We start from the raw sequence: 15,617 nt of genomic DNA on the forward strand, positions 1-15,617 counted from the left end.
GGCGTAGCGGGTAAAGCCGCCGCCTGCAGTGCCGGTATTCCATATGGGCACTGGTTCGAGTGCCGGCTGCTCCACTTCCAATCCAGCTCTCCTCTGTGGCCTGGGAAAGCAGTAGAAGATGGCACCTGAGTGGTAGACCGGGATGTAGCTCCTAGTTCCTGGCTTCAGATTGGCACAGATATGGCCAATTGGGGAGTGAACCAGCAGATGGAAGACCTCTCTTTCTGTCTCTCTTTCTCTCTCTGTGTAACTCGGAATTTCAAATAAATAAATCTTTTTTTTTTTTTTAAATTAAGACCTCCAAGGAGGGAAGTGATTCAACAGGCTGGAGAAGTTGGGTAGGGTTTTTATAGAATCATAAAATCATAAAATGGGCAGTCTTAGTTAGAAGCGGTCTAATTCAAATCTCTACTCAATGCACAATGCCTTTGGAGATTTCTTTAAAATGTGGGGATTCAGCCTCAGCTGGGTGATCTCCAGTGACAGGGAACTCATTCAAAGTGAATTCCATTTTCAAGTATTTCCTTTATTAAAAAAAATTCATTTTATTTCCTTTTTTAAGGATTTTTTACTTATTTATTTTTTAAGATTTTTTACGAATTTATTTGAGAGGCGGAGCAACAGAAACAGAGAGAAAGGTACTCTATCTGTTGGTTCACTCCCCAAATGGCTGCAATGGCCAGCGCTTAGCAGATCCAAAGCCAGGAGCCAGGAGCTTCTTCCAGGTCTCCCATGAGGGTGCAGGACCCAAGGACTTGAGCCATCCTCCACTGCTTTCCCAGGCCACAGCAGAGAGCGGGATGCCTAGTCCACTACACCACAGTGCCGGCTGCTCAGATTGACACAGAGAAGAGAGACAGAGGGAGACCTTCCATCCACTGGTTCACTTCCCACATGGTCACAACACCTGGGGCTGGGCGGAACCGAAGCCAGGAAGCTTCCTCTGAGCCCCTACACCGTAGCAGAGACCGCAGCCAGGAACCTTCCTCTGAGCCCCTACACCGTAGTAGGGACCGAAGCCAGGAAGCTTCCTCTGAGCCCCTACACCGTAGCAGAGACCGCAGCCAGGAAGCTTCCTCTGAGCCCCTACACCGTAGCAGAGACCGCAGCCAGGAACCTTCCTCTGAGCCCCTACACCGTAGCAGAGACCGCAGCCAGGAACCTTCCTCTGAGCCCCTACACCGTAGCAGAGACCGCAGCCAGGAACCTTCCTCTGAGCCCCTACACCGTAGCAGAGACCGCAGCCAGGAACCTTCCTCTGAGCCCCTACACCGTAACAGAGACCGCAGCACTGGGGCCATCTTCTGCTGCTTGCTCAGGAGCATTAGCAGGGGCTGGATCAGAAGTGGAGCAGCTGGGATATGAACCGGCACCCATATGGGATGCCAGAGTGGCAGGCCAGCAGCTCTACTCACTGTGCCACAATGCCAGCCTCTCAAGAATAATTTTATATGGTATGCATGAGTATGTGTGTGGGAGTATCTTTTTTAAAAAGTTATTTATTGGGACCAGTGCTAAGGTGTAGTGGGTTAAGCTGCCATCTGCAATACCAGGATCCCATATGGGCACTGGTTCAAGTCCCAGCTGTTCCACTTCCGATCCACTCTCTGCTAGGGCCTGGGAAAGTAGTAGAAGATGGCCCAAGTCGTTGGGCCCCTGTACCATGTGGGAGACCCTGCACCCACGTGACTCCTGACTTCAGATCGGCCCAGCTCTGGCCACTGCAGCCATTTGGGGAGTGAATGAGCAGATGGAAGACCTCTTTGTCTCTCCCTCTCTCTGTCTGTAACTCTACCTCTCAAGTAAATGAATAAATCTTTAAAAAAATCAAAACAACTTTTAAAAAAGTTATTTATTTATTTATTCAAGAGGGGGAGAGAGAGAGAGAGAGAGAGAGAGAGAGAGAGAGAGATCGCTCTCATGTGCTGGCTCACTCCGGAGATGTTGCAAGGGGCTTAGGCTAGGCAGGAGGCTGTGGCGCTCGCCCTGTAGCAGGGGATGGACAAGGTGACCCATTATAGTCCTTGAATTCTAAGATACCCTCTTTCCCTCAGTCTGGTGCAATATTTTGAGCCCTGCCCTGGGCTAATTCATGGGCCATCTTCGCTGCCACAGATACTGGAAGAGACTTCAGCTATAGTGCTTTCTCTCTCTCGCTCACTCTTTAAAACATTTTATTTATTTATTTATTTGAAAGTCAGAGTTGCAGAGAGAGAGAGAGAGGGAGGGACAGAGAGAGAGAGAGAAAGATCTTCCATCTGCTGGTTCACTCCCCAGATGGCCACATGGCTGGGGCTAGGCCAAGCCGAAGTCAGGAGCCAGGAGCTTCTTCTGGGTCTCCCATATGAGTGGCAGGGGCCAAAACACTTGGGACATCTGCTGCTGCTTCTCCTCCAAGGCCATTAGCAGGGAGCCAGATCAGAAGTGGCACCCATTTGGAATGCCAGTGTTGCACCACAATGCCTGCCCCTCTCCTTTTTTAATTTACTTGGAAACAAGTCTTTTACTTTATTATTGTTCTTGTTGTTGTTATTATTTGAGAGGCAGAAGGGAAAAGCAGACAGGTAAATGACAGAGAAACCATCCAGTGGTTCCCTCCCCAAATGTCCACTATAGCCAGGACTGCACCAGGCTAAAGCCGGGAGCGGGGAATTCAATCCAGTTCTCCCATGCAAGAGGCAGGGACTCAATTACTTGAGCCATTACCAGCCGCCTCCCAGGGTCCACATTAAATCTGGAACGGAGAGTCCGAGTCAGGACTTGACCCCAACACTCAGTGTTATCTAAGCCAACCCCCCGGCCCTGCAGTACTTTTTCTACTGTGGGCAGCTGCTGCCACCTGGTGCCCAAAAGACTCCATGGCTGGAGCGCTCGTGGAGTTGTCTCGGACCGGGATACTTGAGAGAGTTGAAGGAAGCACCTCTAATGGTTGGTAGGGAAAACCAGGGCTGCCACAGGCAATGTGTGGTCACCCCGAGGGGGTGTGAGGGCAGGTGATGGGTGGGGACGTTCCCAAGCGGCCACTCTCCCACACCTGTGCCATCCTGGAGCTTCCTATCTGACCTGCGCTGGACTTCACACACCTCACACAAGGTTAGCAACACGAAGAACAGAGTATCCCAACCATGCCTACTGCTTTCAAAAAGATTTATTTGTTTACTTCAAAGGCAGAATGACCGAAAGACAGGGAGAGATATTTGGTTCACTCGGTAGATGGCCGCACCAGCCAGGAGTGCAGAACGCCGCCCGGGTCTCCCGTGGGAGTACCTGAGCCGTTTCCCAGTGTTTCCCAAGCGCACGCAGTTCAGAGCTGAACTGGAACGGAGGAGCCAGGACTGGAGGCACACCCAGAGAGGGCCCGGCAGTGGCCCGAGCGGCCGCCTGACCAGCAGCGCCACAACACTGACCTCCACCGTGACTTTAGAAATGGAAGGAAGCCCTCTTTCTCCACTGCCTGTGGGTGCTCACACCTCAAACGCACTTGCAGTTCTATTCTGACTTTGACTTGAAGATGCCTTTTAATCAATAAGGAACAAAAACTTGGAATGATCCGTTTGTGTAGTGTGTGTGTAAGTGTGTGTAGTGTGTGCATATATTGTGTGTGACTATGTGTGTATTGTGTGTACGTGTTTATATGGTGCGTGTATCTGTGAGTGTGTGTGTATGTGTGTGTATTGTGTGTGAGTGTGAGTGTATGTTTTACGTGTATGTGTGTAAGTGTGTGTAAGTATGTGTATTGTGTGTGTATGTGTATGTATTGTGTATTATGTGTGTATTGTGAGAGAGTGTGTGTGTGAGTGTGTGAGTGGGTGTGTATTGTGTGTATGTGAGTGTGCGTGTATTGTATATGTGTGTGTACTGTGTATGTGTGTATTGTGAGAGTGTGTGTATGTGTATGTGAGTGGGTGTGTATTGTGTGTATGTGAGTGTGTGTGTATTCTGTGTACTGTGTATGTGTATATTGTGAGAGTGTGTGTATGTGTATGTGAGTGGGTGTGTAGTGTGTATGTGAGTGTATGTGTACTCTGTGTACTGTGTATAGTGTGTGTATTGTAAGAGTATGTGTATTTGTGTGTGTGTGTGTGTGTGGTGGTGACCCAAGAAAATGGCTCGAGTGCTTGTGCTCCTGCCGCCCACGTGGGAGACCTGACTGGGGCTCTGGCGTCTGCCCTCAGCCTGGTCAAGTCCCTGCTGCTGCAGCCGTCCGGGCAGTGAACCAGCAGACGGAAGATCTCTCTCTGTCTGTCTCTGTTTCTCTCTCTCCCTCTCTCTCTGTCACTCTGCCTTTCAAATACATCTCTAAAAAAAAAAAAAAAAAAAAAAAAAAAAAAAAAAAAAAAAAAAAACTCATGTGGATTAATTAATTGAACAATTGACAAAAAATGGAATCATTTTTAAAAACTAACAGACAGCAGGAGTGCGTGTGTTCCATGTCCCTGAAGGAGCACATTTCTCAGCTGTAAAATCATAGCAGGGAATGAGCAAAAGAGAAACCCAGCATCGCTTAAAACCCCCCTTCCACACCACAGCAATATCGGTAACGAAACAAGGGTGCAAAAGGACTTGGAAAATATTTCCAGCACATAGGAGAAGCAAAAGGGATAGTATGTACTCTATGAGGGTTCTTAAAAAATTCATGGAAAATGTGTTATGAAAAAGCTATGTATGGATTTCAAAAATTTTTAATACCAAAATAAATGATCCTTTAATTCCGTTTTCCACAACTTTTTATAAAACCTTTATATAACAGAACTCTTTATTATTGCAGAATAATAAATGGTTGCTTTACAAAAGCGATTTGCCCGTGTAACCTAGAAATCTCACTATTTGGGGCTTATGCTAAGGAAATCATTTAATTTAATGTTCTTGCTGCCTTCTATGGGGAGAGAATGCCTGAAGCATGCCCATCAAGACGTATCTACATCAAAACCACGTTCTAAAGGTGGCTATGCAGTGACAGGAGCAAATAGTTTTTTAAAAACTAGATTTTCAGGGGTCGGCACTGTGGCATAGTAGGCTAAGCCTATGCTTGTGGCTCTGTCATCCCATGTGGGCACTGGTTTGAGTCCTGGCTGTTCCTCTTCTGATCTAGCTCTCTGCTATGGCCTGGGAAAGCAATGGAGATGGCCCAAGTGCTTGGGCCCCTGTACCCACATGGGAGACCTGGAAGAAGCTCCTGGCTCCTGGTTGCAGCCATTTGGGGAATGAAGCAGTGGATGGAAGGCCTTTCTGTCTCTCTGTAGCTCTACCTGTCAAATAAATAACTAAAATATTTTTTAAAAAACTTAGATTTTCCTTGTAGAAACAATAACACAGCTTCAGCTGTATGTTAAAGACACAATAAATCCAGAGAAGACAATTAAAATTCACTCACAAAGCACCAAATAAAGATATTCAATTTTTAAAAAAGATTTATTTATTTGAAAGGCAGAGTCACAGGAAGGCAGAGACACACACATACACAGAGAGAGAGAGAGAGAGAGAGAGAGAGAGAGAGAGGTCTTCCATCCGCTGGTTCACTACCCGAATGGCCACAACAGCCGAAGCTACATGGATCTGAAGCCAGGAGCCAGGAGCTTCTTCCAGTCTCCCACATGGGTACAGGGGTCCAAGGACTTGGGCCATCTTCCACTGCTTTCCCAGACCACAGCAGAGAGCTAGATCAGAAGTGGAGTAGCTGGGACTCAAATCAATGCCCATATGGGATACTGGCACTGCAAGTGGTGGCTTTATCTGCTACAACACAGCGCTGGCCCCAATATATTCAATTTTAATATCTCATAAATATTTTCCCACAAAGTTAGACCAACCTGTAAATACACGTTTTCATTTGCTAACCTATCAAGACTTATTTGTTGATATTACTAATCCTCCTTAACCTCACCTCAGATACTTACAAAGCATTATATCCCATAGTGAGACTGTGTGTATTTAACTTGTCTTTATTGGTCCACAACCAATAGGACATTCTGTTTCCATAACATAAATAACGTCTCAGTGGATATTCTCATTCATTCACCTTTGCACACCTTCCAACGATTTCGCCAAATGCACCTGGAAAAGTTGCCATCCCCAGATGGACAGTCCCCTCGCGTACACACAAGGCTTAAGCAGGTCCTCTCAGGCCGTCTCAGAGTGGGGGACCTCCAGTCTTGGCGGTGACGACGGCATCTTCTCGTTGGAAAACGTCTGGACGTCCTCAGTGAGGAGTGACTTCCAGGGACACTGGTCGTGTGGACGTGTTCCTCTATTACTCGCCTTTTTGGGTTTCCCCGCCCTGTGTTCCGGTTTCGTGTCTTTGTAACACCAGATTCGGTTAGCTAGCTCAGCCAGATCACCACGACACTAGAGAGCAGTGATCCCACAGTGACCTGAGAGGTGGATCTGCGCCACTGAGGGACTCCTCATGCTGAGGGTGTGAGAGAGGGGGTGGTGGGTGGAGATGGGGTGGGGGAGGCAGAGCACTGGGCTGGCCGGCCCTCCTACCCCAGGGAAGGAGGCTGGTGGTGCTTGCTCCCTGTTAGCTCTGTGAGATGGGCTTCGGTTGAGCACCTGGACTGTGTTCCCCACATGGAGACAACATCTGACTCCCACCCACGGAGTCCGGGCAGAGGCGAGGCAGGCTGGCTGGCTGCTCTGGATCTAGCGGGGAGAGTTACCGCCCTGAGGTGGGTCTGCACCTCGGACTCCGCCCAGGCAATGAATGAGTTTCCTGTGGACCAGGGGTAGTGTGGCCTCACCTGGAGGAGAAACAAGTTGAAGCCATTGAAAACCCCATGGAAAAGGACCTCTGACGTAGGCAGAATAATCCCGCCCCGCCCCTGCCTCCAGGGCCCAGACGTGTTCACATGCTCGCTCCCGGGGCCTGTGAACATCTCCCCTTAACTGGCAAATGGGATGTAGCAGATGTGACCAAGGTAAGGATCTTGCGACGTGAAGACTACCCTGGCTCATCCAGAGGCCCTAATGTCACCAGGGTCCCTAGTGAGATGGAAGAGGGGGCAGGAGGGCCAGGGACAAAGGCGATTTCCCTAAAGCAGTATTTTCTCATATTATTCTATTGTGTGTGATAAAATATATATGTCATATCCCTGCTATCCTATTGTAATTACAAGGATTTTCTCTTGTTTTCTAATTTTTCCTTTTAAAACACACAACATGCCATTCTTGACTCGTGATTCTGATACCTTCCAAGGATATTAATTGTAGATTAAAAAATTATTGATACAGGATTCTTCTAATCCCTGTGTTGTGTCCATTTCCTCCACGTTTCCCTCGTCCTGTTTGCTTTACTTTGCTCACCGACTCTCCTTTTGGAAGCTTTCCTGCAACGTCTGGTGGTCCCTGCATGTGTGCACACGTGAGTGTTAACACGGAGGCACAGAAACATTGATTGCACCCAGTTCTCATTGTGGACTCGCGCCTCAGTGTAGGCTGCCCGTTCACCCCCAGTTCTCGTGGTGGCTGACGTTTCCCGGTCTTGAATTTTTCCATCATAAATCCCCTCCGTAGAAAACTATTTCCTCCCCCTCCTGAGATGGGAGGGAGTCTTTACTGCACAGCCTTGCAGTCAATGGTCCCATTCTTCGCCTGCCCTCGACCCCACCCACGGAGGGTCACGTTCCTCTGATTCCTGCGCCTCTCTTGGCCCCTGCAGCCCAGGGCTGGCTTCTCCCAGGCCCGCCTTCCCTGCAGGCTTGGGCTCCCCTGTTCTTTGCCCCGTTGACCCAGCTGCCCTCTCCTCTTGCTTTTCAGCTCTCCGCCTTCTCCCACATCCCTCATCTGTTGTCTTCTCCTTTTCCTTTTCCTGCGTTCTTGTGGATTTTTAAAAAAAATATATATAAACTCTTTGTCGTCTTGATGGGGTCTGGGGACAAAGTAGAGACAAAATACTGTCATCCACCGCGTTTAAGCCAAGCTCAGTGTTAATGTTACCCTGCTCTACCTGGACCAGGGGTCCAGAACTCTTGCCTCCAGGCCAGCCATCATCCCTGCCGCCTGTAGGGGGCGCTGTTAGGCTGCAGGAGTCAGATTTCCTAACACGGAGGAGGCGTGGTCCCAAGTTGCAGGATTCCGGACAAATGGCGCTTAGCTGACACTGTTTGTAATTTGTTTTATAATTTGGTGAATAAGTTAATTCACCTCCAATTATTTCCTTCATCTCGGTAAGACTAACCTTTGTTGTGTGAGTCTTCGGGAAGAATTAGGAATACACTCGGGGTATGTTGAAAGTATTGGCCAATGAGTCACTTGCATTTAAACCTACACTGATGAGAAGTTAAATTCCACTTCCTGCTCCGATCATCCAGGGTAATCTAACCTACAAGCATGTTAGTAACTGGAGAATTCGTTTGGTAAGGTTGCGGGCATGCGCAGTCTCATAATGGGAAAGTCTACAAGTCCCCAGTCAAGGAGTCAGCACCCCTGCGGAGGGCTCTGCTCTGGGCCTCTCTTGGAGCTTCTGTTGTCGGTAGGCGTGTGGCAGCTTAGCGCCAGTCTCTGCCTGCGTGCACATCCGTCTCCTCACCAGGAGCTCTTTTCAGGGGTCACAGGTTGGGGTTGTGTTAGCTGGGGGCCCGCCCCACTCCAGCATGGCCTCATCTTAATGACAACTTGGTCTGCAGAGACCCATTCCCGCTCAAGGCACGGGGGTGAGGATTTCAATGTGTGACCTTCAGGGGTGCACAATTCAGCCCATAACAGAAGGCAACGTGGGGCCTTGTAGAGCAGCATCCAGCTAACGGAAAAACGCGTGCACTGGAGCCTGGCTCTCTGGGTTGCGATGCCAGCTCCGCCCTATTACAGGACTTGAAGCAAGTTGCCTAACTTCTCTGAACCTGAGTTTCTTCACTTATTCAATGAGAAAAATACTATTCATCTTGAAAGATGGTCTTGAGGATTAACAGAAATAATGAATGAATGAATAATTAAGAACATTCCATCCTACACAGCCCTTAGCAGCCAATCACCGTGCAACAATTGTTGCCATCATTAGTTTTCGGCGTGACTTTGGGAGGGTACCTGAGTGTCTCTCCTGCGTAGCTAATGTTCATTGGGACTCTCCAAGTATTTATAATTATGCACCTCACCAGCTAATCTGAGAATGCATGCACCCCGTGTGTGTGCCTACACACACACACATCTACTTCCTGCCTTATTAATTTAGTGTGTGCAATAGAATACACACATACAAAAGGAACAAAAGAAATGCTATCATTTTCTGCCATTGCCTCCATGGCTCCTCCTGTGAATTCCTGTGTGTGTGTGTGTGGGGGGGCTAACTCTGGAGACCACTCTTGATGAAGTGAGACCAGAGCCCGTCTCTGTGACCCCTGCTCTGCTTAGAGGGTACCCTATGAGTGACTGCTAAGTTAGCTCCCTGCAGTCCATCCAGTCTCTGCTCCATGGGGGCCAACGCAGGCAGTCTGGGGCCACGTGCTCTGGGTGCGGTGATAAACTCACAGCCCCCCACCTCTAATGCACTATGACACTTTAGAGGGCAGGAGTCTGACCTGGGTCGCGTTTCCCCAAAGTCTCCAGGGTGCTGTTGGATCATTGAATCCTCATTTGGCTGAACATTCTCTCCCTGGAGCCCCAGAACGCCCTGCCCTGGCGGGGGTGGTGGGCTCATGAGACCTGCTGCACAGCTGTCATCCAGGTGTCACTGTTTCCCTGGGTGACAGCCACTGTTTCCTGGGTCCCATGTTTTCCTCTTTCTCTTATCAGCTTGTGCACACTGTTAATAACTGACCAGCTAAAGGAAGTTTGATAGGTAAACATCTCCAGTTTTTGCACTTTTTAAACCATCTCTCTCTCTTTTAAAACCCTCTCTCTAAAACTATCGCTACACAACTAACAAGATTGCTCTAATAGACGTATGTTAAAAACTACAACGAATTAAAGAAAACACACTCTTTTAAAGAAGGAACCTCCATAAATCAGTTTTCAAAGAATCAGCATCAAACAGGCCATACTACCTCATCACAAAATAATTATATTTCAAAGTCAACAACAAGAACATACCTGCTGTTGAAAAGTCTTGTATTTGGAGATTTTAAGAGACCTTTAAATATCTTAGAGGTTAAAGTAGAAATTCACAATGTGAAGAATAAAAGTATTTAAATTTAATAATAAAAATACTAAATTTCAAAAGGAAAGTGGAAATTCGGGGGGAATGGGTAAGCTTCAGTTGCTTGCATTAGAAGAGGATTAAGTTTGACTAAAAATCCAGATAGACATTGGAGAAGGAACCACCGAAGAAATCCGAGAGAGGGAGAAGGAAAAGAGCAACACTGATGACATTGAAAACATAAAATAGACCCAGGAGAGCCAACATCACTACAAAGCTTTGACCAGATCATTCCAGCATTGTGAGGAGTGAAAAGGGAGCTAATTGCAGGATCACAAAACAGCACGGAAACGTTGGGAATAACCTGATGCCCTGGAAGTTGGGTTCTTGGGTTTGAAATGAGCACAGTCCTGGGGGAAACTTGTGACAGTTCCTGTACACAATATAGAGGCCTGAATGGTTTTACTGACAGAAACCGGACCATAAAGAAAACCTTGGCCCAAACAGTGCGACAAGCGAACTCTGCCATGCATTCAGGAAACAGGCAGACAGCCCAAACTTAATCAGACTCTCTGGAAGACAATTTTCCCAGATTAGTTTCATGAGACCAATGGAACCTGGATCCCCAAACTGCCCGAAGACAGTACGGAAAGGAAAAATGACAAGTCTCATTAATACAGGTGAAAAAATTAAATAAAATATTTCAAGCATAATATGGCTATTTAAAAAAAAATATATGGGTTTATTTCAGAAAGCCATATTAGGAAACATGTTAGCATAATGTGTACCCTCAAGAGATCTGAAGAGATAATCATCTTGTTGAATCTAAAAAAAGCATCAGATGACATCCAGCATTTGTTCATTGCTAATAAAAATCAGCATTTTAGTAAACTAGACATAAAAATTCACTTCCTTTACTTGATCAAGGAAACCTATTAAAAATATCTACAGTGCTACCATCATAAATCATGATGGAATGTTAAACAATTTTTAAAAAGACTTATTTATTTATTTGAAAGAGTTACAGAGAGGGAGAGGCAGAGGCAGAGAGAGAGAGGCCTTCCATTCCCTGATGCTAATTCCAGCCTCTGGTTAACACAGCCCCTGGGAGGCAGTGGTGATGGCTCAAATAGTTGGGTCACTGCCACCCATGTGAGAGATCAGGATGGGGTTCCTGGCTCCTGACTTCAACCTGACCAGACCTGACTACTGTGGCCATCTGGGGAGTGAAGCAGTGGATGGAAGAACTCTCTCTCTCTCTCCCCCTGTCTCTGTCACTCTGCCTTTCAAATAAATAATTTTTAAAAATTGATAAATTGGGGACTGGCACTGTGGCGTAGCGAGTTAAGCTGCCACCTGCAGTGCTGGCAGCCCGTGTGGGTGTTGGTTGCGTCCCAGTTGCTCCATTTCTGATGATAATGTGCCTGAGAAAGCAGCAGGGGATGGCCCAAGTCCTTGGGCCCCTGCAACCTCATGGGAGGCCTGGAAGAAGCTCCTGGCTCCTTTCTTCAGCCTGGCCCAGCCTTGGTCATGTTGGTCATTTGGGGAGTGAACCAGTGCATGGAATATCTCTGTGTCTCTCCCCTGTCTTTCTCTGTAACTCTGCCTTTCAAATAAATGAGTAACTCTTTTTTTTATAATATGCATTTTCCATAAACTTTTTGCATACCCTTGGAAGTGGATGTGTATCAAGAAAACCAAAGGAAAACTAAACAGAGCATTTGGGATAGTGAGTCCCTTCGGAGGAGTGAGATGTGATCAGTGAGGCTCACTGCGGGGGGGGGGGGGGGGGTCCCATAGCTGTCGGGGAAACTGGCAACTTGCTCTCCTTCAAGCTTGGTCGGGGGGGGGGGTACACGGGGTTCACCGTCTGACTTTACTGTGCGAATTATCCTTCAAAGTGAGTTTCATCTCTGACCTCTATCTATCTGGATCCACACATATTCACTTGCGCATATGTTTCCTAACTTCTAAAAATCGAGATCCCCCTGGGGGCCGGCTCTGTGGTGTAGTAAGTTAAGCCCCACCTGTGGCCGTATGGGCACCAGTTGGTGTCCCAGCTGCCCCACTTCCGATCCAGCTCCCTGCTAGTGCACCTGGGAAAGCAGGAAAGGATGTTCCAAGTGCTTGGGCCCCTGCAGCTGGAGACACCTGAGCAGGAGACTCAGAAGACGCTGCTGGCTCCTGGCTTCAGATCAGCCCAACTCCGGCTGTTGAGGCCATTTGGGGAGGGGTGAACCAGCAGATGAAAGACCTTCCCCCCTGTGTCTGTAACTGCCCCTTAAATAAATAAATAAATAAATAAATAAATAAATAAAAATTGAGTCCCCCCCCCCCCATCTTTAAAAAAGATTTATTTATTTGTTTGGAAGGCGAATTATAGAGGAGAGGCAGAGGCGGGATGGGGGGGGGGGGAGAGACTGATCCTCCATCTTCCAGGTCACTCCCTAAATGGACGCAAAGGTCAGAGCTGAGCCAGGCGGAAGCTTCTTCCAGGTCTCCCACGTGGGTGCAGGGGCCCAAGGACTTGAACCATTCTCCGCTGCTTTCTGAGGCACAGTAGCAGGGAGCTGGGTCAGAGCAACCGGCCCCAGGGCCTCTCTTTCTAATTCCCTTCCCTTTGGGCCTCCTGATCTCTGCTTCAGCAGTCTCCCCCTCACCCCCCTTGATTCCCCCAGTGCTGGTGGCCGCTCCCTGTCTGGCGGCCCCTCTACTGCTCTCTCTTGGGCTCTGGGGCTGATGCGGCTCAACTCTTCGTTAGCATTTAGAGAAACCTTCCAGTGTATTCCAACACCTGATGTTTAGTTCCTGCCCTGTTCTTAATGGATACAATAAATCTCTGAGATTCAGTGACTAACTTTACTTAGTACTTTAAAAATTCCCCATTCATACCTAAATTATGCATTTATTTACAATTTTCTCTCTCTCTCTGAGGAAGGATTTTAAGATATCTGGTGATCCTGGTTGTCTAGGTTAAAACATCAGACTGGGAGCTCCAGTTGCATGTATGTGCTCTGCTTCGGGCTAATGGGGTGAATCTTAGAGACTCACGCCTTTGACTAAAGCTCATGCCTTTCTTACAGACAGGGAACACTTCAAGGAAAACCCTCGGGGAGAACCAGCAGGTACATGGGAGACACCCAAGGCCGTTGTAGGAAGGCCTGTTCTCTGGGATCGCTCAGTTTCTCAGGGAGCCAGTCCTTGACTGTTTTGCGGAAGTGGGGGGGGGGGCGCGGTCTTTGTTTCTGGTTTCTGTTTCACAGCCTGGGGAGGCTGGCACGTGGCTCCCATGCATTTCGAGCAAGGAGCCGTGGGAAGCAGGTGCTACTCTGGGTGCAGCAGTTGAGCGAATCCCTGTTTTCAAGTCCATGTCGCACTGGGATCCTCATTGCTCCCCGGCATTGTCGGGGCCACATCCCTGAGGTCCCGCGGAGCGTGGTGGCGCCCCCTGCTCAGCCCCCCTCCCCGCCCAGGTCTCCAGTTCCTGCATCATTAGCGCCGCCCCCTGCTCCCTTTTGAGTATCTGAGGGCATCTCCTACCCTCTGTTGCTCAGAGCTGACACCTTTTAATCCTTTATTAGTATTTAAAGGGCTCTTCGAAGGGAGAGGAGCAACGTGTGGAGTCAGTTTGTCATTTGTCATCGGGAGTCAGGTTACGTTTAAAATTGTGATAAAAAGTATGAATGCTTGTTGAACACTGAGTTCAGCACTGTCCTAAGAACTCCACGCGTAGTACTTTGCCCATCAAGAGCTTCTCCCTTTTCCTATTGTACAGATGAGAAGACTGAGGGCCGGACACGGTGAATAGCTCTTCTGAGCTTTCAGGGGTAAGCAAGTGCCAGGACCAGGATGTGAGTGCCGTCAGTCCAGATCCAGGAGCCATGTCCCTAAGCTTTATGTGACCTACGCAGGACAACCATCCAACCCCAAGGGCCTGTGACCAGTGGCGGTAGGTGAAAGAGTGCAAAATCTGTTCCAAACCAAGAGCGAGAATCAGCTAGAATGAAAAATTAAAGAGTAGCCCTGCCGTCGGCGGAGCTTGGAGGACAGACGGGGGAACCAGCTGGGAAGTTAATGGGAGCCTTGCTCCTCCTCCCCCAACCCCGGGGCAGCCAGGTAGTGGCTCTGTCTTTGAGTGACAGCTGTCACCAAGGATACTCCCAGAGTCACTTAGCTCACATGGGTCTCATTATTGGGGACAATCAAACTGCAACCTGACAGCGTCCAACCCTGCGTGATGTCCGCACAGCCTAATCCTGTGTCAGAGGCAGCGAGCACTCACAGCGGATCCCCACTTTCCTACGGCTCTCCTGAGCACCCCACAACAGGAACCCAGCCCCTTCTTCTCCTACCTCTCTGTAGAGGAACCAGAGACAAATAAAGAGAAGCAGACCCCTCCTCCCAACACAGACCTTGAAAAGTGGCTGCTGGCAATTCACTAGGGAAGCAGCTGCCCACTCTGATCCCGTCTAGGGACGGAAGACGTCCTAAGTTCCGCTTCTGTAAACTCCAGTCATACACCTGCCCTGATAAATCTGCCCCTGGTATCTCTTCCACAAACATCCCAGGCCCACCGACCATCGGAAGTACGGTCCTAGGTCACGCAGGCTGCAATGTAAACCCACCAATGCTGTACCAGCTAACGTCTGACGCTGATGAACCTATAAATACTGTAGGAAACTTGGGATTGTCGCTCAGTTCTCAGGAAATGATTCCAGGTGAACCTGCTGACATAATAAACTGCTTGATCCTCCACTGTCTCTGGTGCCTGTTTGAATGGAGGGCGTCTTCCCACCTTGGACTTCTGTAACCTCTCGGTGAGCATGCGTTCTCCCGACCTGCACCAAGTCAGTGAACGTGGTACTGGTGCACCACAGGTCAGTGCCCTTGGTCCCGGTTGGTTGGGCTGTAATGAAGTATGCGTGTCCTTAGTTTAGACGCATGACTCCAACAGATACGGAAACCCCGATGGAAGACTTACGGGGAAGGGGAGTCCCTGGGAGAAAGGAGGTTGGACCCTGGAAGGTGCAAACGCTGCTTTCTATTTTGTCCTCTCATTGACCTTCCCACCATCCTTTTGCCTGTCTCGGGGCACGGAGTCTTCTCCGTGGCCTGTGCCGGGCTGGTGACTACTTTCACCCACCCCCAAGGAAGTGTCTGCTGCTTTAGTCAACAGAGCTTCAGGATATGTGTGTCTTCACGCAGAGAGAGGGTGGTGTCGTGCCCCTAGCCTGGTGCAGAGTAACTCTGAGAAGGCTTGATCCTCCATTGCAGCCTGGACTACGTCAGGATTGGGGACCGGAGGGAAGATTGAGGGTGGAAATCTCAGCCCAGCCTGTGGGAGCACTGTTTTCTGGGCTGTAGCTAAAGGAGTCTCAGTGCTCTGACAGCCAGTGATGAGTCCATGTGAACACAGACTTTTATGGGTAGCATTACCACTGATAGTGTGATGAATCTTCTGTTCAATAGGTTTGATTTATTTATTTACTTGAAAGACAGAATTAGAGAGAGAGAGAGAGAGAGAGAGAGAGAGAGAACAAATCTTCTA

The sequence above is a fragment of the Lepus europaeus genome, chromosome 14, assembly GCF_033115175.1.
Source record: "Lepus europaeus isolate LE1 chromosome 14, mLepTim1.pri, whole genome shotgun sequence".
NCBI lineage: Eukaryota > Metazoa > Chordata > Mammalia > Lagomorpha > Leporidae > Lepus > Lepus europaeus.